The sequence below is a fragment of the Rhinolophus hipposideros genome (genome assembly GCF_964194185.1).
Source record: "Rhinolophus hipposideros genome assembly, chromosome: 7".
Classification (NCBI taxonomy): domain Eukaryota; kingdom Metazoa; phylum Chordata; class Mammalia; order Chiroptera; family Rhinolophidae; genus Rhinolophus; species Rhinolophus hipposideros.
The window spans coordinates 43,282,778-43,307,278 of NC_138053.1; positions in this window are offsets into that span (position 1 = coordinate 43,282,778).

Below are 24,501 nucleotides of genomic sequence, written 5' to 3' on the forward strand. Positions count from 1 at the left end.
GAACAGACTGCTGTAAAAAATAGGATGCTATGAAAAAAATTATAGATCAAGTAAGTGCTCTTCGTATTTAAAAAATGTGATTATCGGACTAAACAATTGGATGGTTGAACAATAAAATTAAGTGTATTTCAAAGAAAGTAAAACAAATAGGAAAATAAATAGAAATGCAAGAGAAGAAGGATTAATCTCAGAGGCCAACCCCCAACTAATAGGAATTTCAGAAACAGGAAGAAGGCAACTGAAGAGAGGAACTGGAGTTGAAGGACATGAGTAATTAGAAAGTATCCATTGAATGTTCAGGACAATGAATAAATGAAGACCCACATTAGATACATTATTTAAAATTACAGAACACTAAGGATAAAGAGAAGGCTCTAAAAGCTTCCAAAGGGGGTGTGAAGGAGAGACTGGTCCTTGATGTGACTGCTCCCTGACTGCTCCCTGACCCTTAGCTAGATCCAATTAGACTGGGGGCAGAACAGAGATTACTTCCCCTAAATCCCCTCAGAGACTGTCTGTCTCCTCTCCCCTCCCTGTGCGCCACAGTGTGCTGGTGTGTGCTGGTTCCTGGAACAGGCCATTTCTCCACCTTGGGCAGGTATGTAAAGCATTTTTCCCCCTTATCTGGGACAGGTCATGCACTAGTACCCCTATCTTTCCTGCCCTGTCTATATATATAAACTCCTTAGCACCTGCCATATGTCGCAGAAGACATCCATGTCATCTCACTCCCCTCTGAGATACACCTCATCTATGTTTCCTTAATAGACTTTTACGGTAATGATGGAGTTGTCAATCTCTTTCTATCGTCTCTCAGCCCCCAGGAAATGTTATGTAACAGGTGGAAAAAGCCTGACCCTTTGCAAAGGCCTGAGTATCAGATTGGATTAATTTTCTCCTCAGCCATAGAAAAAGATAGTGGATGGATGTCTTAAAATTTCTGTGAGAAAATATTAAACCTAGAATTCTACACCCAGCCAAATTATCAATAAAGTGTGAAAATTGAATTAACAGGAAAACATTTTTGGACAAGACAGTCTCAGAAAAATTGTCTCCCACATGCTCAACTTTAGGAGATTACTTCAGCAAAATATGGGGAGGAGGGAGGAGTGATCTAAAAAAGAATTGCATGAGCTTCAATGCAGAAAACATTGGCTACAACCCAGGAGAGTAAAGAAGGGGTGTCTCAGCCTATCTGTTGTGCAGACAGCTTGGAGATAAATTTGTCAAGATTGGAGCAGAAAATGAGAAGGCTCATGGAGGGAATCTCAGAGAAATAGTAGATTTCCAAGACTGATACCATCCTTGAGAAGTTGCAAAAGTTAGGGAGGCAACAGAATTCAGGGAAAAAGAAAGGCAATGGAAAACTCCAGAAAAAAACCAAAAAGCTGTACAAGGTGAAATGCAATTATGGTTGTACAATAAATAATATTTACATTGCCACAATTTAAAACTTTTATTCCCCTTCAATTTTATATTCAACTTATAAAAAAGTATGTAAACTTAGTTTTATGAATGAAAACAAAATAATACCAATTTTGGTACGACATACAAAGAATACTATTTTAGTGGTAAAACATGAGATTAGAGATAGCGTAAAATCAAAGGATATTTTCTGGGGTTGATGCTTCAAGAAATGCATGTGAAAACCTATTATTTAAAATTGAAAATGCAAACAATGTAGAAACAAAAAACAGTGATAAAACTATATTGGGAAAAGATGTGGGAAATGGTACAGGTAAGCTATAGCTGCATTTCCCATTAATAAAAATATATGTACAAGTATTTAGCAATATGATGGTAATCTTCAGAAAAAGGAAAATCAGAAACAGTTTAAAACGTTTAACGTGATTATGAGGGGCTATAATGAAAGTGGAGAAAGTTATGGCTGGAGATTATGGCTTTTCATTGTAAGTCATCTATACTATTATAAAACATGTATATGCTTTGATAAAATTAAAAATATTACATCAATATGTAATTAAATATAACAAATATATCATTATAGATAGATAGAGAGAGAAAGAGAGAGAGAGAGAGAGAGAGAGAGAGAGAGAGAGAGAGAGAGAGAGAGATGACAGACAGAACCTTTACAGGAAAATTAATGACCAGATTAAAAAGACTGTCCACTCTTATTTCAAGCTCCCTCGTGTTCCTGCAAAGTCTTCCTTATATTCCAGGCCTCTTCCAATTGAGATGTTCTTAATACTTCCAAGACAATACTTTTGGTGGGGGTGGGAAGAACGTTTACAAGTTTATCTCTGATATACAAAGAACATAACTGTTTGGTTTTATATTAAGTGTAATAGAAACTTTTTCTGAAAATATCGAGATGGGAAAAACAGAAGTGGGGATGTTGTGGAAGTAGCTAAGGGAGCCTAACCTAACTAAATATTGGCATTTCTATTTTCAAAGTAGAGTCAATGCTGCAATTAGGATTCAATTCAATCCTATAATCTATGTCCCACGTAATAATAATTGATATTTATTACATACTTATACTAAGTACTTTGTATCCATTGCATTTAATCATTACAATTCCATGGGATTAGTATTTTTTATTGCCAATTTACAGTTAAAGAACTAAAGTTCAGAGGGTTAGGTAACTTGGCCCAGGTCTCACAGTCAAAAACTAGGGAGTTAAGGATGTGATTTCTTGACATTCACAATATGAGGGTAGTTTTTGGATTCTTGGAAGCACCTGCTATTTTTCTTTAATTCCTATGTTCTTGTATTTCTTTGAACAGATCATACAAGGAAAACAACCTAAAACAAATTATATGAACATCAAGTTAACACTATTTTTCATGAAGTGCTGCCTAATGGCTAAACTCTGTCTGTAGAACCAGACTGCCTTCCTGTGCATATTGGCTCCACCACGTACCAGTCACCAGCATGATGGTGAGCAGTAAGTTAACCTCTCTGGATCTGGATGTCCTGACCTGTAAAATGGTGTTGATAGTCCATGTCACAGCGGGTTTTCCTGGAAGATTGAATGAGATAATCCCCACAAAGTACTAAGAACAACACCTGACATTATAATCTGGAGTTTCCAAGGAAGTTTAGTTTTTATTTCTCCCATTTCCATCAGTTGGAAGACTTTGTAAAAGAATTTTATGATAATGGAGTGTTTAACAATTTTATTTCAGATTTATAATGTGTATTTAGTATTTTATTGTGTTCGTTTGTATTTTTCATTTAAGAGCACTGATAATTTGGAAACCATGATACGAATCACTAAAAAGCTGCCACTTCTCCCGTGGTTCCAAATACTCAAACATTGAGTACCCTGCATATTTATTCACTCGTTTATTAATTCACTCATCTCAGCTATGTGCCAGGTATACTGATAGGAATAAAGGGAAAACATACCAGTATTCTAACTCTGTCTACAAAAAAGCAGGCAAAATATGGTACCCAAATTGGTGTTTGATCTTCCGTCTTGTGTGAATGGCTAGCTGTGGTAGGAATTAAGATAAAGGTGTCTGGAATTCTGAATGTGACTCTGTTAAGTCACTTGTAATTGGTTAACATTTGACAATTAAATGGTTGTAAACTAGTGCAGCAGAATGATGCCAAAAATCCTGTCAATGAATGCAAGAGGATCTTAAGCAGCTTATTGAAATAAAAAAAGGGAAAGTTTCAAAAATGGTAGTCAGCCTTTTATTCCATGATGAGAAGAAAAATACCAGTGCTTTAATTGCAAACATGATTTCCTAAAGCATTCCAAGTTTTCCTTGGAGACTTTCAGGGCCAGGGATTGGCTATCCTTGTGCCTGCTTGGATAGAAAAGGGCTTGATGAAAATGCTATGTGTCTGCTGGCACAGTTTAATCTCTTAATACCTTGTTCCAATTGAAAACAACCTAACCCCATTCAAATGATGGAGCACCTACACTTGATCTGTCTATGGCTTGTGCAGTCACTGATATTTCCAAGGGAAGTCTTGTGATGTTGAAATGGAAATTAATTTCATAGACTTTGGGCAGAACTGAAAAAAAAAGTTTATTTTTGTAATCTGCTGCTGATTCCTGAAAATGTTACTCAGGCGAAATAAGCTCAGTGTCAGCTTGGAAGAATGGGCCTAGGTGGCGACTGGGATTGAGAATAGAGGTGAGATTGTGGGAGAAAGCAGAGAGAAAACTGAGAAAAGATTCTTTATTCCTGGAGAAAAAGACAACTTCAAGAATAGTATCAGAGAGCATATTCTTTGCATAGTTCTCATAATCGCTGAAATGAACTAGCTGCCTCCCAGAGAAAGTTATAAAATTATTAAGGTAGTAATTCACCAACTTCAATAGCTGGAGGAAAATTTTAAGCTCTTTCTGTAAAATTGTTATAGATAACATCATTCCTGAGATCTTCCTTTCCTAAAACTAAAAGGAGTGCTTCCCAAGTTCACATGGCATTTGGTGTCCTTAAATTTCTTTAAGAACCAACTGTTTCATCCATGCAAAGGAATGTAAATATGATGATTGCCGGGGTTGTTTTGCTTATGATGTTTTCAGTACAGGTCAGTGGTTCTTAAACTTCTTTGAATCATGAATCTCATTGGGAATCTTGTGAAAGATACAGCCTCATTTACAGAAAAGTAGATACATGTAGATACATAATTCTTTATATCCTTCCTGTATATTCATGAACATTTAGACTGGTTGGGGTAATGGATCAAGTTAGGAAGTCCTCCTGAAACAGTATTACATAGCGTAGATAGTTAAAATATAGACTAATTGTATAAAATAGCAAGGAAAATATTTTTGTATTAATACTATCTTATTTTATGTTACTGCAAAATGCATTGAAGTAAAATATTTCATAAAACTATAATATTTGAACTGTAGATTATTTGAAGACCAATCTTCAAAATTAACAAGGTGACACCCAGTAAGGACAAGAGACTTAATCAAGTTCACCCAGCTAGCTTATAGCAGAGAAAAGGCTATATTATATTCTATGCATATATATATGTGTACTAAACTTTTCAGCCGCTATATGAAAAGTGTACATTAAAAGGACAAATTTAACTTTTAAAAGGGTACCATTGCTTCTCAACAATATCTATTTTGACTTCCACCCCAACATATTAGAGTATCAGTATGTAGCAAAAGGAGGTGTTAAATTCAGAAATGCTTATATCTATATATTTATTAAATCAGGAAACATCATTAGTATAAATATTCTTAATTTCTACATTTTTAAGTCATGCATATTTAACTCATTTGTGTAAAAATACATAAATTTACTTTTTCAAAGAATTTTGGGAGCAATTAATTTGCATGAAGCTTTAAATTTAAGAAGGAAATTTAACATTATGGAGATTATTTGAAAATAGAAATACTTTTGAATTCTTAAATTGCTCAGTTTGTTAAAAATCAAATGGTTTCAGTTCACGAATCAGATACAAATAAGCAGAACAAGTGGGAAATAAATTGGGTGTTTTTAGGAAGGATTTTAACATTGCAATTTTATAGAAGCTGTGGAGGAAAACCTTCCAGTGAAGAATTGCCTGGAGGTGGAGACTGGCCCTGGCATCTGCCTCTGCTTGCGTGGCACTTGGTCTGTGGCTCACACTCTGAGAAACCCAGACTTTTATCCTCAGCTTGTCCTATTGAGGCATTGCTGCCTCCTCTGAAACTGCTATTGTTTTGACACACCAGTGACACATCTGAGACAAGAACCATCCCTACTTCTGCACTCATCCTCTACCCTTCGAAGCTTCCGTCAGGGAATGTTGTTTTGACCTTAAGCTCTTTCCAGAAGCCTGGTTTCTGAAGGGGGTTACTGCCAGGTGATTAATTCCCACTATGGAGGCTGTCAGCCTCACTGGAGACAGCTGGTGTCCCTTGGTAGAGCGCCGGGGTGACTTCTTGCCTCTCTTGGTGCACTCTGCCACTCTGGGCCCAGAGCTCTGTTCAGTTTACGACTCCTCTCCGCCCTCCATGCCCTGCCAGGGCTTAAGGGGTGGATCTAGGTTCTGGGAGTTCGGCTTTGAGCACATCTACCTTTCAGAGAACTTGGGTCCGTGTGGCCGAAGAGATCAAAGGCTGAGGACCCAGTATGGCAGGACGCTTCCTGCCAACTTTGCTTTTGTCAGTTTCTGGGTCGGCTCTCTTAAACTCTCCTGAGAGCTAGGGAGGATAAAATTGCCTCCCAAGTGGCAGTCCTGGGAGAGGCAGGCGCGGTAGGACGGGGAAGAGGCACAGGCGTCAGTCACTCCCGCACTCGCGCAGCGCTCGCTGGGTGGCACCGCGGGAAGTGGGTGAGAAGTGGCGCCCCGAGTTGTGCGTTCTTGCTTCTGCTGGAGAACATTGCTTGGGGTCTCTTTATTTTTTTTTTCCTTCTTTTGATTTCTACTTTTCCCGTTCTGTTGGGAACCACAGACCTGCTTTTATTTACCCGTCCTCCCCAACAAATCCTCTTGGCTCTTTTTCTGGACCCCTCACTCCCAGGATGAACGCGTGTACAAACAGCTAGACTGATTTGCCTCCCCTGACCAGAGCCCACCTCCTTCGTCCGCCACCTCTGAGCCCCTGCAAGTCCCGGGGTCATACAACTCGATTCCGAGAATGGGGTCCCTCCATCTTTGGGCATTATTTTTGTGATTTTTTTTTCCGCCCACCGTGGATGGAAGTCCGCAGCCACTGTCGAGGGCGCGGAAACAGCGAGAAGCCTGGGAAAGCCTGGGCCAAGACCCAACCTAATCCTCATTTGGTCTCAAAGACTTTTTAGGGATCTGAGTCCCCTTTCTTCGTCGGAGCTTTACGCTTCACTTCTGGTATGAATTTCCAAAAGCAAGGCAGACAATGGGGGAGGGACCATGGAGGAAGAAGAAGAACGAACAGGAGACAATCGGATTATATATTTATTTTACATAAAGAAATGATACATATGTAATTTTAGATTTTCTTCCGAATTAGAGTTCTGAGGCAATAGAAAACCTATTTTTACCACCCCCTTCTCTCATAACGCCTTGATTGCTTAAATTGCTTCTAATTGGGTGGCACACATTACTGGAGACGAAGGACGCATGACAAGCAGTCTTCATTCTTTTGCAGAATTAGATAATGTCTCTGGATGAATATCTTTCCGATCAGGAAAAACTAAAACTCTTAAACTGCCCGCGGTTTCCTAAGGGGTTTGTGCAATAAGGGCGAAATGTCCCGACCATCGCAGAACCATGCAAATAGATGTCATAGAGAAAACACCGCATAATAACGCAGTGCCAACGTTTTCCTCCCCAATCTGGCATGGGGCAAAAAGTAAACATTTAAAAAATATCGCTTAGCCTTCTTTCTCTTATTTGGCACTTGTAAAAGTTTTCAGCTAACCTTGTAAAAGTATATTATGTTAGCCACTCCCTGCCGCCTACAGCCCCTCGCCCAAGACTTGGGCGGCCAGGAGCGCCCCTGATGCGTGCCAGCCCCGACAGCAGCGAGCAAAGGTCATTACCAAGCGGACCCACTGGTCTCAGTACTTCGGGGGAGTCAGCGACTGGCAGATACCCGGGGGCGACAAGTTTTTGGACCACTGAGAGGCGTAACCTTAACTTGGGTGTGCTGAAAGCTAGGGTCCGATGCGAGGGCTTTTTTTTTTTTTTAAGGTGCTCTGCGGCCACTGGCGTACAGGGCGCCTCAGGAGAACAGATGGTGCAAACTGAAATAGTCTGGACAACCGAACAAATCTGACATGGAGACACACAACTCGCCAAACTGAAGTTTAACTTTTCGCATTACCCAGAAACAAATACATAAATAAGTTATTGTTTGAGGCCAGAGGAAGCGTGCTAAGAGGAAGTGTCCCTTTCTGTAGCAACTTTAGAGGCACCAGATTTTCCTTACCATTCCATACGAAAAGAAAACCCCAGAATGGCGTGGGGGAAGCCCCTTCAGGATACTTAAACTGCGTTACGGCAGAGTCCCCGGGGAGGCCGAACGCTCCTGGGTAAGGGTTCTTGTGGGTCCTTGGAAGGGAAGCCTACCCAAGTCACTTGCCTGGAGGGTAGGGTGTGATCAGTGCCCCTGCCTTTAGCCAGTCGCCTGCACTTTTCCTGCTGTGCCATGCATAAACTTTTGCCTTTATGCATCAAAGTGAGAACACGTTGATTTGGGATTAACGCTTTTGCTGCGTCAAAGGCCCACTGCTACCTATCTTCACATTTTACATTGGCTCTCAGAATGAGTTTGTTAGCCCTATGAAGAAATATTTGGGCAGTAAGAAATTCTCCGAGGTGGCATTCCGAATTGGTTCCTGCAATAGGAGTATGCCTCGTTCCGGGCCTTGGCTGGGCCTTCCAAACGCCATGGCTATCTTTAGAAGGTCCTCACTTATGCAGTTGCTCCTCTGCTACTTCCTTGACAGGCAGGAGGTACAAAGCGGAGAAAAACATCACGAACTGGGGGCACTGTCAACTCTAAAGGATCAGGACAATCCCTCTTACTTAGGAGATGCCTTTGGGTGACAGTTTAAAAACTGAGAGGCAACATCAAAGCTTCTCTTTTTAAAAAGGTAGTCCTTGCAGTTAAAGCCCGGTCTTGTGGCTGGCAAAGAAGCAATTGCCTGGAAACGAAATTGGCATTCAGATAGGGTCAGGTGAAGCCCAGCACCCCTGGCCACATTTTGGACCCCAGAAGGGAACTTCTCATGCCCACCCCTTGTAGAAAGAGAAAGGGAAAGGAAGAGAGAGCGGGAAGAAAGGGGGAGAGGGGAGAGAGCGAGAGAAATAGAAAGGGAGAAGAGGGGGATATTTAGCAAGTTAAGAGGTTAAATATTTGAACAGATTTGTAAATATATAGACAGCCCTTGTTATTTGGAATGTGTAATAATGCCTTTTATGGTGCCGTCTGGCTGGGAGATGCTCCCTAGCACCTTCCTCCCTGGGAAAGCAACTGGAAAGCTCCTGAGCTCTCAAAACAAAAACACGACTACTGTCCTTTGGGGAAGGGGACGTCGGGGGGGGGGGCGGGGGTCCTCCCTATCCTGTCTTTAAAAAAATAAGGAAAGAGGAAAAAAGAAAATAAAGGAAAAGCAGAATAGTTAATATTTTTCTTAGGTATGATTTTTCAGGAGCATCCCAGAAAGCATTCTTCAAGCGGAAGTAATTTCAAAGTACTGTTTAAGCTGATGACATGCTGTAGCTTTCAGTTATCTATTGTGCATCTGTTATTTCTTTGAACCCAACTCTCTTGGCTGACAAGCGTGTGTGTGTGTGTGTGTGTGTGTGTGTGTGTTTAGAAAACGTAGGTTCACTAATGGTGCTTCCGTGGATGACCAGAGTGGTTTTCTTTACGTTTTTCTCGCGTTAGTGTTTTCTGGAAAACTGTATTGAGTGCTGTTTGATGGCATCTGTCCTCTGTGCCCCTGGGCAGAGGACACAGGCTGAGGGTGTGTCCCGTCCACAGTCGCGCGTGCGTAAGCGCACGCGCGCGTATACATGCATTCTCTGGTGTGTGCCTCAAATGGAGCCATTTTTTTGCCCGGGTCGGCATCCTGCGTATATTAACATTATGCAAATACAATCATTCGGCTTGAGTATTTTTGGAGGGGGTGGGGATAAACCATTTAAATTCTTCTCTTATTCCCTCAGCCATCTTTCCACTGTGCGTGAATTCATTTGGATGCCTTTTCTGAGATCCTTGTGTGAGTGTGTGTGTGTGTGTGTGTGTGTGTGTGTGTGTAGTGGTGTTGGTGTTGGTGGTGTGCTGGTGGGTGGTTGTGTGCCTCAGTGCGTGGGAGAGTGTGTGCAGCCTGTGAGTACCTTGTGAATGGTGTGTTCTCTCTGAGTGTCCTGTCCATGCCCCCCCCCCATATCTTGAGTTCTCAGGGTGATTATGTGCGTATTTACACATATGTGCCTATTCCCCTGCCTACAGTATTGTTTTTCTCTATAATCCACATATGTCATATATATTCTCTTATCTTTTGGCAAAGTGCCTTTTTTATTCCTCGAAGAATATTTATTGATGCGATAATCTGAAATGAAAAGTGGTCTTCCATGAAGGAGATGGAAGAGAAAGGAGTGTTCATCTTTCTTAATAGATGGGGCAGAGCCAGTTGACTGGATCACAGGGTTTCTCTGCACTTTCTGCGTGTGTCTGTCTGTGTGTATGGGGGGGTGGGAGGTTGGGGTGGGAAGAGGGGTTGAGGGGGAGGAGAGAAAAGGAGCCTTTAACAAGAACAAAGATGGGACATCGCGCCCCCTCGCGACCAGGCTTCATATTGAGCAGACCCGGCCCTCTCCCGCTTTCTTTAGCCAAATGAATCTTGTAATTTCCTCCGTTAAACCATTCAGGAGCCGTCTCTCAGACCCAGCCCGCGGCTATCAGCCAATCACCACATGCCATGCAAATCACCTCTTCGGTACTCTAAACCTGCTTCCTCCTTAGCTGCTGCTATTGTCGCCCCGCCCTGCCCCATTCCTCCTCTCCCCACCCCCTCCCTCCTCCGCTCCCGCCCGAGCAGCTGCCAGGGAAGAGGGCAGTGCTGGGTGCCTCATGCATATGCAGATGATGTTCCTCCGCCAAATTTCACCCCCACCTCCTCCCACCCTCCGCCCCCGCCCACGTCTTCTCTTGTTTCCCCGCCGCGTCTGCGCGCCTAGACGTGCAGTTCTTCGAGCTCTGGTCGGGGGCAGCTGTTTCCCAGAAGGAGGTCTGTGCACGCTCTAGGAACAAGCGAGCGAAAGGGGGAAAGGCACTACCCTTGAAATATTCTCGAAGGTCAAGTTTGAGTCTTGCTGAGCAGGGGCGAAAGGCGTCGAAAATGCTTCTGCAGGGTCTGCAGGAAGGTTCTACACGCAGACTGATTTTGCAATGCCTTTCTCCTCCTAAACACCAGATTAGTTTCTTGAAACACACATTGTACTGGTCACGTCCAAAGGCAGGATGATGATGGATGATTTTGTAAGCCCAGAGCTGCACTGTGTATTTGTCTTGTACATCAAGGCTACACAGCTCCTTAAGCTGCAGAGAATTGGAGATGAAATCAGACAGCGTTTAGATCTACTTAGTAGTATCAGGAAGAGGGAAGTGGCGGCATGGGGGAGGGGGACTAGTGGTGACTCAAGACCTGCTAAAGGTATGAAGTTTAATGTCAGAGTCTTGATCTGCACAGGTGAGCAGACTTAGAAAACAAACGGGGACCCATGAAAAGAAAACCAAACTCTGGAAGAAAAAGCAAGACCTGGGAATGGTAGGTTTTTGGTATTGTTTCCATTCAGACTCTTGGTTTCCCCGACCTTTTACAGTTACCTATAAAGGGTATTTATTCAAGCTTTGAATACTGCTCTTAACTGGCTTTGAGGCACATTAAGGAAAAAAATGTCACTGGAGAAAATCGCGGTTTGTACAGTGCTTTGAGATCCTCTGATGAGAAAGCAGGAAAATTGGGAAGTGACCTTGTTTCATGGATGTCTACTTCAACGCAGGATATTTAAAGAACTTTCTCGTGAGAATTGACTCAGTTCCCCCTCAAATCTTACACCATGGAGAAATGAGTAGCGAGCACAAGATTTGAAATAATGTTTTGTCAGCATTTTTCATTCAACACATTTTAATGGATTGCTTATGCATGCAATGTACATAGCATCATCTTCTATGCAAAGCACATAATATGCCCTATGGTTCTCAGGTGTACTAGAAATTAGGGAGAGGAACAGGAATTCTCATTTGTGCCCTGGAGTTGCTCATCTTCTTGCAGGAAGAAGAGATATTACATAAATGTGGGACAATGTAACATGGAGCATTGAATCAGCCTAAGTATCTGTCAAGAGTACAATGAGTTAATATATCGGCATATTCCTACAATGAAATACTGTGCAGTGCAGCAGTTAAAAATGAATGTACTGTTTTGAAAACAATGTTGGATAAAAAGACAAATTACAAAAATGTGATAGTAATATAATATTAATCTACATTAATGTATTTTTTTTTTAATTCCCAAAATAGAAAAGTTATATAAAAATATGTCAGGGAGGGATACATGCCAACTTCTGGATGGAGGTTACCCTTTGGGGAGAAAGATTCTTAGACAATAAGGGGTTAGCTATGTGTGCAATGTTTGTTTTCTTAAAAAAAAAAGGAATTAGAAAGATGAATACAGAGAAGTATGGGAAGGTTTTATAGAAGAGGTGACATTGAAGCCAAATTTTTGAAGTGATAAGCAAGAATTTAATAGGAATATTCAAAAGACGATTCTCTCTGAATACATGGGAAAAAGAAATAATGAAGTTTTTAACCTTTTTATATAATTTTAAATTTATGTATTGGAAAATTCACTTTGGCAGGTATACAATTCTATGAATTTTACAAACTCATAGAGCCATGTAATCACCACCACAAACAGGAAATAGAACAGTTTTATCACCCCACACCAAATTCCTTTATGCTATCCTTTGTAGTCAACCTTCGCCTTTGGAGTCAACTTCCCCATAACCTTAAACTCTGGAATTTACTAGTCTTTTCTCCATTCCTATAATTTTGCCTTTTCTAGAATGTCATATAAATGGAATCATACAGTATGTAGCTTTTTTCTTTTTCTTCTTTGTGTGTGTGTGTGTCTAGCTTCTTTCATGTAGCATATTGTATTGGATCTTCATCTGTGTTGTTGGGTGTATCAATAATTTATTCCTCTTGACTGCTGAGCAGCATTTCATTGCATGGACGTATCATACATTGTTTATCCTTTTCCCCGTTGAAGGCTGTTTGAGTTGTTTCTGGTGTATAGTTTCTTGATTCCAGGGACTGCACTCATTGCTGTCCAGAGTGTTGTCATGTATAATGTGGATCTTCTGTGAATGGTTGTTGTATTATGTTGATAAAAGTGTTCAGTTATTTCCCTTAGAGGCTAAATCTGTAACCTGATGTTAAATACTGTGTAGTGTTGCGCTAGGTAAACCTACCCAGCCAAATGTATGAAAAACACACACAAGTTCAGTCATTTGTAAGATGCTCTTCAACTAATTTAGTTGTAGTTAGTACAATAGGAGGGACTAAATAGAGATGCTGATGATCAGCATCTATGAATTTACATGTGTGTGGCTGATGACCTAGATTTCTAACTCTTTGAGCATCTGTGTATTTCCAAGTGTGAAACTATGGTTTGTTTTTAAATATTTCACAAGTCCTTGTTGAAAGATTCACCTTTGCTCTTTGAGGTCCAGATTGAACTTGACTGGCAGGCTGAGTTCCCACACATCTAATGACAACTTATGTCACCAGTCTAAGGGTTCTAAACACTTGTAAGGATTCAGAGTAATTCCAGATCCTGGTCTATACTGTCAACCTTTAAGGGTTTGGTTTCTTCTTGTTTGTTTTCCTGTTGTTTGTTTTTCACTGGGACCCTGAGAAGCTGACAGCCGAGCTGCACAGAGTAGGTCCTGAGTTGGGGAACAGAGTAAGTAAGTCTGTGGATATATAAGCATTTCTTAATGTGTGCCTCAGAATTCCAAATTCAAATATCAATTGTTCATGAATTATCTACTACTCAGAGCCTTATTTATTTATTTTAAAAATCACTAGCTGTCTCGTGGGTATTTGAAAGCTGTCAACAGCAGCTGCCCCAGTACAACAGTCCCCCATTATCTATGATTTCGCTTTCTGCAGTTGTAGTTCCTATGGTCTAAATATATTAAATGGAAAATTCCAGAAGTAAACAATTCATAAGTTTTCAATTGCGTGCCATTTGGAGTAGTGTAATGAAATCTTGTGTCATTCAGTTCTGCCCCACCCAGGCTGTGAATCTTACGTTTGTCCAGCGTAACCACGATGTCTCTACGCTCCCCACCTGCTTATTAGTCACTTAGTAGCCGACTTGACCATTAGGTTGACTTTTGAGATATTGCAGTGCTTGTGTTTAAATAACCCTTATTTTATTTCATAATGGTCCAAAGCACAAGAGTAATGATGCTGGCAATTCGCATATACCAAAGAAAAACCCTAAAGTGCTTCCTTTAAGTGAAAAGGTGAGTACAGTATAATAAGATATTTGGGAAGAGCGAACACAGTCACATAACTTTTATTGCAGTATAATGTTATAATTGTTCTATTTTATTATTAATATTGTTGTTAATCTCTTGCTGTGCCTAATTTATGAGTTTATTATAGGTATGTATATGTAGTAAAAAACATAGTATATAAAGGGTTCGGTATTCTCTGTGAATTCAGGCATCCACTAGAGGTCTTGGAACATATCCCTCAAGGATAAGAGAGGACTACTGTATTAACATGCAAGATGGGAAGGAGAGAAGTAAACCAATGTTCATAGACTGACTGCTTCCTGGGGTGGTTTAGGGTAGAGAAGAGGGCATTCTTAGCTATAAAGAAGTGATACCAGTGTTGTGATCAAAGGAATGCTGTTTCTAATCCTAGTTCTGTTGCTAAAACAGACTGTTTTCCTAACATAAATTGTATCCAGTTGCTACATGTTAGAATTTCTATATCATTCTTAGTTTCAGTTCTAATAATCAACATCACTGTTTGGCAAATGACTCTAGAAACAAAAGTTTCATCTAACTGATCAGCTAAAGGAATAGTAAAATAGGCACTTACAATTTATTTTGGATAATTTCTTAACTAAAGGTTATAGAGGTTACAAATCAAGGGAAATAGTGCCACATTTTAGCTTTGTTAAGGGCTCTGTAAGACCTTGGAAAAAAGTCTACCTTATTTGTACCACAATTTTCTCATTTATAAAAGTGCAATCGAGTAAACATGTTCCTATTTATGATTTTCAGGTTCCCCCAGCAAGAAGCCCTGTTACAGATTTTTTTCATTAATCATGCCAAATTGGGTTGATGGAGGAGGGATCTACCATTTTCCTGCTTAAGTTAATTATTACATGCCTAAGCTTCAATTTTCTGGTGCACTTGAAGGTTTTGAGAAAGTGGCCATTTCTACCCAAATAACTATTTTATAACCCTTTATTCAAATAAGATAATTTAGAAGCATGCACTCCTAACTTTTGTCATTACTGCTGCAATTTTATTTAGTAAACATGTCCAAGCTAAGAAGTGCTGGCCTGTGAAGATCGTCAGTCCAGTGACTTTATAGCCATACTCTCATTAAGGGCAGATCACCTTCGTGCTTTGTGCTACCAATAAATTGGTGCTGTCTTAGTACCAAGACTGATTTCTAATGAAAATGAAATTTATTGATGGTAAAAATGGAAAGACAAATCTTTCAAATGACCACCAATTCGATGATTGTGCATTAAGCCAGTAAAGGTTTTTCTCTTCCCAGCACTGTCTGTTAAAATGAGATTCTGTTCAAGAATTTTATAGTAGCATCATATAAATCGGTGGCTCTGGCTTTTTAAACTTTGGTTCTCTCTCCTGTAAAGCAGCATAAGTGAGTGCCTTATCATAACGTGGAATAATGACATCTCAAGGCCTGTGTGCTGCATTCACAAGCAAGGAAAGTCCCAGAACAGGGTTGACTCAGCAGTACCTGACCAGGCTGCTTAATGCACTGATGAATACCATTGCCCCATAGGAATTAAATATAGAGGTGCCTGGAGCTTGTGTAAAGTTCTCTGTGCCATTTGAAAAAGGTACTCGAGGAAAAATAGGCTGATTTTTAATTTTAATGTTTTACTCGTCGGTTTAAGTACATTTATGGTTTGCTTTGCAAAATGTCAACAGACATCCGAAGTGAAATAACATTTTTAAAAGATTGAATTTTCTGTATTTACTCTAATAATGTCTCAAAAATGTTGTCATCAATGCCTACAGGTTCATTGGTGAAGGTAACCCATTCAAATGACTATTAAAAAACATCCAACAACACTTTTTGTCATTTTCCACATTGTCCCCAATACTCACTGATTAGAATTCCAGCACGATAGGTCTAAAGATTTCATTCTAATTCTGATGCACTTAGGAAGGATTCCAAATGCTTCCTAAGCATTTGGGAAGAGATGATCTAGTACCTAATGGTATTAGTGGTCATTTTGTACTTGTACAATAAGTCCAGTTGTATATTTGTTTAAATGTGTTCATTATACACTTGTATATTATATATTCAACATTGACAGTACACTTTCACATAAATTAATTCATGTAAATTATTCATGTAAACAACCTTATAAAGTAGATTGGTGGTGAAAATTATTATCCTCATTTTATCATAAAGGATACTGAGGTTCAGAAATACTGCAAATAGCTCACTTTATGGAGCACTTTCTTGGTGTCGGGCAGTGTTCTAAGAACTTTGTATGTTTTACTTCATTTGTTCTAGATAGCAGCTATAGGAAGTGGAGATTATTATGGTCATCTTCATTTTATAAATTGAACCACAGAGGTACAGGGAGGTAAGGTAACCTGTCCAGGGCTACATAGTGAGTAAATAGTGATGTCAGATGGTAATCCACCCCTCTGGTTCCAGACCCAAGTGGTTAAGTCTTATACTGTGTTTCCCCCGAAAATAAGACCTAACTGGAAAATAAGCCCTAACATGATTTTTCAGGATGACATACCCTGAACATAAGCCCGAATGTGTCTTTTGGAGCCAAAATTAATATAAGACCCGGTCTTATTTTGGGGGAAACACGGTACCTCTCTGCCTTGCCAAAGTTAAGTCATTTGACCCAGGAAATTTGGCCACTAGTGTTGGATCCTAAAGTAGAACATGGGTCTTCTGACTCCTAGCAAAGTGCTCTTCCATTTTGCATTTGGTTGTAACTTCTCTTTGTTAATGTTTTGCTACGTTTTGTATATCTCATCATCCCCAGAGGATGATTCCTTTTATACATGGACACATGGATTGTCCTCTACTATGTCTGGAAATTCTTCTAACATAAGAGGCAGCCTGTTAAAATGTATTGAATTGAATTAAAGTTGTGGAACTACTTGAACATTTTAGGTCTACAAATTTATGACTGGAATTCTGGTGACATAAAGATAGTTTACAAGGGGAAGGATTAAGCAGTGATTAAACCAGGGAAATAAGGGAAAGGATTGATATGATAGGAAAGAACAAGCTAATAACATTTATATAGCCCTTACTATATGCCAGCCACTTCTCATGTATCAACCCATTTAATCCTTACAGCATTCTATTACCATCTTCTTTTTATGAATGGGGAGACTGAGACACAGAGTTTACATGACCAACTCATAAATACGTGTGTTTGTGGATGTGTATGTATGTAAAAGAGGGAGAAAGAAAGTGATACATAGATTGTTTGGCCTCCCCATCTTCTATACCAAAAGTTGCCAAAGTTTCTCTGGTATATTTATTTGATTTTCATTAGAGATTTCCTATCCTAGAAGCCCTACCCTACTGACTTTTCCTCCTCTAGTCCAGTCTCTACGTATCACCAGTTATCTTTCTAAAACATGTATCTGATTCTGCTCCTCCCTGGTTTACAACATTTGAGTTCCTCATTGCTTATAGGTTCTGTGACTACACTATAGCCCTGTTTTACATTTTCATCATTTCAGTTTCTTTCCCCAGAACTTTTATTATGATAGCATTTAAACCCTTTTTCATCCCTGGATGGACCATGTACTTAATTCTCTTGTGACTTTATCGAAGATGTCCCCTCTGCCTGGAAGGCTGCTTCCCTCCTTTTTACTTGGAGAATATACACTCATCCTGCAGGATAAAATTCAAATTATTTCTTGATGAAAACTTTTATGATCCTACAGATAGAATGAATATATCACTCCATTAATATATACTTTAATTTAACAACAGTAACAGCCCTGAATGCTTAAGTGCTACAATTCTGTTATTATTGATGAAGAAGATGAGATTCTGAGGCTTTATCTAACTTGCCCAAGACCACTTGGATAGTAAATTTTCAGACCTACCTGTCTGATCTTAAAACCCATAAACTTATCCACTTTGCTTTGCCCCCTCCATTGATACCACATATTAAGTTGCATGTTTATGTATCTCTTTCTTCTCAATAATATGAATTCCAGAGAAGTAATTTGCTCTGCATTCTTTGTGACTAACACAATGTCTGTAATGTAAAAGGAGCTCCATGAAAACAGTTAATGTCTGAACGGATAGCACATGTCCCCTGTTCCCTGGGCTACATTTCCCTCACCTGGCCCATCATATCTCACGCCACAGAATAGTATCATGCTACTTCACTCTATACTCTGATTTTAAAGTGGTTATTCACAAAATTGACCATCTTGACAACTGTTGCCCGTGGGTCTTTATTTAACATCTTTAGGAGGTATGGCCAGAAAGTAATGGTGTAGGATGATCTACTCTATAACACTTGGGTCGCAGGCACTGTTGTTTTGTTTTATGTTTCTGAGTTCAATCAGAACTGGCTTGAATCTTATCTTTTTGATAGGTATAAACTTCAGTATCACCTCCTTGGATTACTCCTTTCTAGCTTCTGGATTATCCAAGTATTCCGTGGGTTTACAGAGTCCCAAAAGAAGTGCCCTAACCACTCTGGTCCCAGGAGAACTCTCATGCCCCGTGTTGTCCAGGACCATTGTGGCACTGCTTCCTGTGCCCACACTGTGCTGCACAGAGCTCTAAGCCAGGATACTCCTTTGAGTTATGGTGATTTCTTCAGGACCAGATCTTAGTGTCCATCATTTGAGTTCACACACTATCCAAAAACCCACCAGTAATTTGCCATGTTAGATGATATCCAATGTCCCACATTCAACCCCTGGGGACTCATCCACAGAGGTCAGCACTCTTCTTTTTCTCTGGCCCCAAACAAAGGACCTACTCCTTTCTCTGACAATAGAGCTTGGTTGTTAATCTAAGGGTCCAGACCATAAAAAAATCAAATGTTTGTTTACTTCCACAATCTGGAAACATTTTCCTTCCTTAATGAAAATTCTTTCTCTCAAGGACAGATTGGGAGACTTTAGGGTATCTTCTTGCTGACGGGGCAATAATAAAGCTCCATTAGATTTTCACCAGATCATCCTATTAAATCTTCAGTGGGGTGCTCAGTTTGAAAAAAAAAATATAAGAACTCAATTGTACACATATGTGAGAGTCACCCTTTTTAAAGGAGTCACTTGCTGTATGTTATTACAATATGCCACCAGCGTTCAAACATTTTTTTTGAATTCATCTTCAGGTTTTCAGAGCCTACAGCCCAATCTTTTTTATTACTCTCAAGGAGAGCAAATATTTATATTTGAAAATGGATTTAATTTTGGAAAGAGCCCAATGTTATTTGGCTTAGTTTTGTGAATAAAATCAACATAAAATGCTGCTTTTGGTCCAAAATGGGGTGAAAATTTAAAGTAATGACACTGATTTTTGTGAGCCTTACCAAGTAAAAAAGGGAATTTCCAAAAATGGTGTCGGGAATGGAGTGTCATAGAAATAAGTATATAGCTTCCAAATGTGACTACACTATGAATGACAGAGATCTGAATACAATATTCTGGTGTATTTGTGACCAACTAGGCTCATTACTGTCTACGAAATTACAGCTTGCATATTATGTCCAAAATTCTGACTGAAAATACCTAGCAGTTGACTTGTGCTTCTCAAATTCAATGTGAACATGAATCCTCTAAGGTTGTTAAAATACCATTTACAACAACATGGATGGATCTAGAGAACATTATGTTAAGTGAAATAAGTCAGAAAGAGAAAGACAAGTACCATATGATTTCACTTATATGCGGAATCTAAAGAAAAGAATAAGTGAATGAATTAATCAGAAACAGTTTTGGGGACAAAGAGGAAAAACTGAGAGTTTTTAGATGGGGATAATGGGGAAGGTGAAGGGATTAGGAAACAGTCGGTAACCACAAAATGGCCTCAGGCTTTCTGAAAATTAATTTGGGTAAGGTATTCAATAATGTTGTAAAGATTTTGTAGGGTATTCGATGGACACGTGTCCCATTTGGGAGACCACCTCAGGGATACTGTAGATGCCTGATCATGGCACTGTACACCAGAAGCTAAACATTAATGAATGCCAACGATAATTTTATATATATAATGTGATGGCTCGGTGCGAGGTCGGAGGGATAGTGGATGGGGGGAGGAGGGCCCACAGTGTAAGGGATATAAATGATGAATGTCTAAGTATTACCTTGTCTTGTACCTGAAACTAATAAAAAAAAAAAAAAGCAGATTCTGATTTAAGAGCTCTGGTGTGGGGCCTGAGATTGAGCATGTCTAAACAGATCCCACATGATGATCTAGGGACCTCACTGCCCTAGACTCTCTATATAGCCTTGTCAAGCAAGTTAAATCTTGGTTTGCAGATGGATATTGCTACCCATGTTGAACTACACATGAGTTAGTTTGTTCCTTAGCAAAATATTTGTATGTACTCATATATCAGTTCTGACAAGTAAGTTCGTAAATTTACCACTGCGCTTACATTGGCAGCACTGTGCAACAGCTGGCTAAGGTTTCATAACCTTGGTATATTATTGTCTCATAGCTATGTTCTTGTCGACATGTGACGGTGTCTTGCTGAGTGGCGTTCATTATTGTTGTTGCGTGTTTTTGTGTGCTGTCACGATAATGTCTGAGCTTGAATTAGAGCAACAAAAAAACATTAAATTGCTTGTTAAACATTGCAAGAATGGAAGTGAAATCAGAGACATGTTAGTCCAATTTTATGGGGATAATGTCATGAGAAAATGGCAGTTTTCCTGAGGGGAATGTTTTCCTGAGGGGAGAGAACTCATCACTGATGAAGAGAGGTCAGGGCAGCCAGTAATGAGCAGAACTGATGAAAACATTGCAAAAATTCATCCAATTGTGTGTTAAAATCATCAGCTGACTGTCAGAAGCATAACAGATCAAGTGAACATCGATAGTGAAACAGGAAAATCTTAACTGAAAATTTTGTGCAAAAATGTGTGTGCAAAAATGGTACCGAAGGAGCTCACTGATGAACAAAAGCAAGGGAAAGTTGAAGTTTGCCACGAACATTTGGAGATGATGTTTTGGGCCATGTTATCACTGGTGATGAAACATGGGTGTACTAATACGACCCTGAAACAAAGCGTCACAGTGCACAATGGAAGTCAGCCAATTCTCCATGACCAAAAAAGTTCCGTTGGTCCAAATCAAGATTCAAAATGATGTTGCTAACCTTTTTTTTTTGACATCAGAGGGATTGTTCATTATGAATTTGTACCAACTGGACAAATAGTTAACCAAGTTTGCTATTTTAGAGTGCGGAAAAGGCTGTGTGAAAAAGTTAGACGAAAATGACCTGAACTTTTCACCAATAATTCATGGCTCTTGCATCACAACAATGCACCAGCTCATACGGCACTGTTTGAGGGAACTTTTAGTCAGTAAACAAATAACTGTATTGGAACACCCTCCCTACTCACCTGATCTGGCCCCCAATGACTTCTTTCTTTACCTGAAGATAAAGGAAATATTGAAAGGAAGACATTTTGATGACATTCAGGACATCAAGGGTAATACAATGACAGCTCTGATGGTCATTTCAGAAAAAGAGTTCCAAAATTGCTTTGAAGGGTGGACTAAGCACTGGCGTCAGTGCATAGCTTCACTTCGAAGGTAACTGTAATGATATTCAGCAGTGAGGTATTTAGCACTTTTTTCTAGAATGAGGTCTCAAACTTAACCGTCAGATCTCGTCTATATGGCCAAACCATGGAGTCTCTGGAAGAAGATAAGTATTTAGAATGGAAGCGAATTGCAGCATTCCTGGTGAACAGTGTCCTAACTGACCTTGGAATACCCACCTTTTAAATGGACCACTGGCTTAGACCACTGACCTCTCTGCATTCCCAATAAAGTCTGAGATGGAACAGTTTGCAAAACAGAAGTTGAGACCAGGCCCAGGACTCCCGTCGCCTGAGAGGATGAGTATCCTGTGCTGAGAGAGCCTGAGGAGAAGATGACTGAAGGAAATGTAATGATAATTGGAAGAAAGGTGAGGGAAGGGAAGGGAGAGTGTCCACATGGAACACCTTCCAAATGCCTAAATAGGGACACCTTGCCCCTCTCAGGGGCTTCAAAAGGTCTAGATGAGTGTAGTCTTTAATGACCTCAAAGTTTTGGATCCTGTGTTATTTTGGGACACCGCTTGAGCCTTTGATAAAAGAATGCTAAACGATTCATCAGAACCTAGTTTTTATCATTCTGGTGAAAGGGTTTTGGAATGAATATCAGTCTGAATCTGAATGTGCACTAGTCTGCCCATCTGAAGATCACCAGCAAAGGGCTTCCCAGCATGAGTGATCAGAGGCCCCTCAGCCTCTGATTTCTCCTTCCTCTACAAACAAAAAGGAAACTCCTGTTCTCTCTTCTAGAGAGCCTTAAAACTGTTAACTTGATGGGAAATTACTAAGCATTTAAGGTGATTGGGACTGAACTGAGGTGTTTTTTTTCTTTTTTTAAAGTAAATTAAAGATTTAAAGGATTATTGAAAATAATTTTCAAGAGCAACCAAAGCACCTTGTATCAGCAACAAACAGAAACATGAACTTCTCTTTTTCTTTATCCTTTTCAGCTTTTTTCTTGTTGTTGTGGCATTGATTACGAATAATGAAAATATACCAAATTCTTTTCATTTAGAAAAAATTTCAACAATTGCTTTCTAAGGTTCAGATGACTTTTGGGGAAAGACTAAAACTGCAGTTTATTCAGATACCTGCTTCCATTTTACTTTCGAATCTCCCTGCCTGATGAGCCAATGTGACTAAGTTGACAGCCTAAGTGTAGGCACCTCTTACACACTAGTAGGATCAACAAACTAGGCAGCGTCTATTGAAATGTTTATCAGAATTGTCCCAGGTGGTTTCTGGGCAAAAATTGGTAAGTCATTTACATTTTTGATGTTTAGGCAGATGTTGAGCATTAAATACCAATCAATTAAAACATCAATTTAATGAAAATTCATCAAATATGATAGGTAATTAGGAAGAAAATACTAGGCTGACCCACATGAAATTGCTGATTTAATCAAAACATTTTGAACTAAGAAAATGGCAGTTTTGTATGGTTTAAGGTAACGTATGGTTTCTTGAACTTTTTTTTCTGTTTTTATTTATTGTATTACCAAGTTTTACCAGGGAAAAAAAGGTATTTCTTTCTCCACTCCCAGAAGAAGAATCCAGCATAATATTTCTAAAGATCTTAGATATACCTACCAGCTTTCTCTTACTCAATTGTCTTTTTTTGTTTCTCAGATCCATAAATGCCCTAGAGAAGGGAGGGATAGAAGCTGATGATTTGAGTTGAGTTTAAGCGGGGAATGGCAAATTTTCCTGGTTCTAGAAGGGGTTTCCCCAGAATAGAGTCATGATCTGTGAGAGAGCAGACCTGAGCCACCCTGCTACCCAGTGTCCTATGAAGTGGTAGGACTGCTCAGGCAATGGGGGAATAGATGCTTTGGTTCTGGAGTTTGGGCAGCCATGGAGAAAGATCTGCATGCCCCAGCTTTGGAAATTGCTGTTGAGTGGGTGATCTGGGCCTGGTGAACATAACGCACTCAAGAGTGGTGACCTCTCCTCAAATTTTCTGGACTATACTCTTATATGACCCTGGGAAGGACTCCTAAGAGAGGTTTTAGTTTGAATTTTTTCCTCAACTTCAGCAGGTGTGGACAGAGCCAGATTAATCTGATTACACACACACACACACACACACACACACACACACACACACACACACACTGTTTTTTGCACCCAGTGTCAGGGAGAAAATTTACGCTTTTCAGCTGAATGTGGTACCGCACAGATAAAACAACTGATTGATTGGACTTCTTATTTACCAGGTGGTTACTTTGCATCATAGAGACACAACTTCTACTCATCCTTTTACGTGGCTTTTTCTAGGTGGGAGTATCATAAAATTTTATTTCTGATACTCTTCTTTTCCTCTCTCTCTCCTCCACCTTCCACCTTTAAAAGTGAAGAATGAAAAAGAAGTGAAAAATACAATTTGACATAATGCTGAGCATTCTACAAAGGAGTCAATAAGTAGTTGAACAAGTGATAGAAGGGAAAGAATTTGGCTTGGGGTTTGTTAGCACATGAAACTCACCTATTCCACCACTTAACAATGCATTGTTTCCCACCTTTTCATATCTTGGGATTAGCTTTAGTGCACAATTTTTTTCCATAGGTTGGTTTTAATTTTTCTCTTGAAAAAAATCTGTTTTTCTGTAGTTTCTTGAATGTTCTCTCTCTCTCTCTCTCTCTCTCTCTCTCTCTCTCTCTCTCTCTCTCTCTCTCTCTGTCTCTCTCTCTCTCTGTCTCTCTCTCTCACACACAAAATTCTTTTCAAATTTCTTATGTCTTTCAGTTGAGTTAACATTTTATTCTATTTACCCTTGCTATCAGGCCATTAATGAAGGTTAAACTGATCACAACTCTGAGTGTCACAGTGTTCTATTGGATGTATTTTGGCCACACAAGCATTTTTCATTTGGATTCTTGGTTTAAGGTTCTCTATTCATTGTTGAACTTTAGTAATTGAGCATGCATTCACCATAATTTACCATAATAATTCTACACAGACCTAGTAAATATTTGAGATTCACATTTATTATGGTGTTCTTTAGG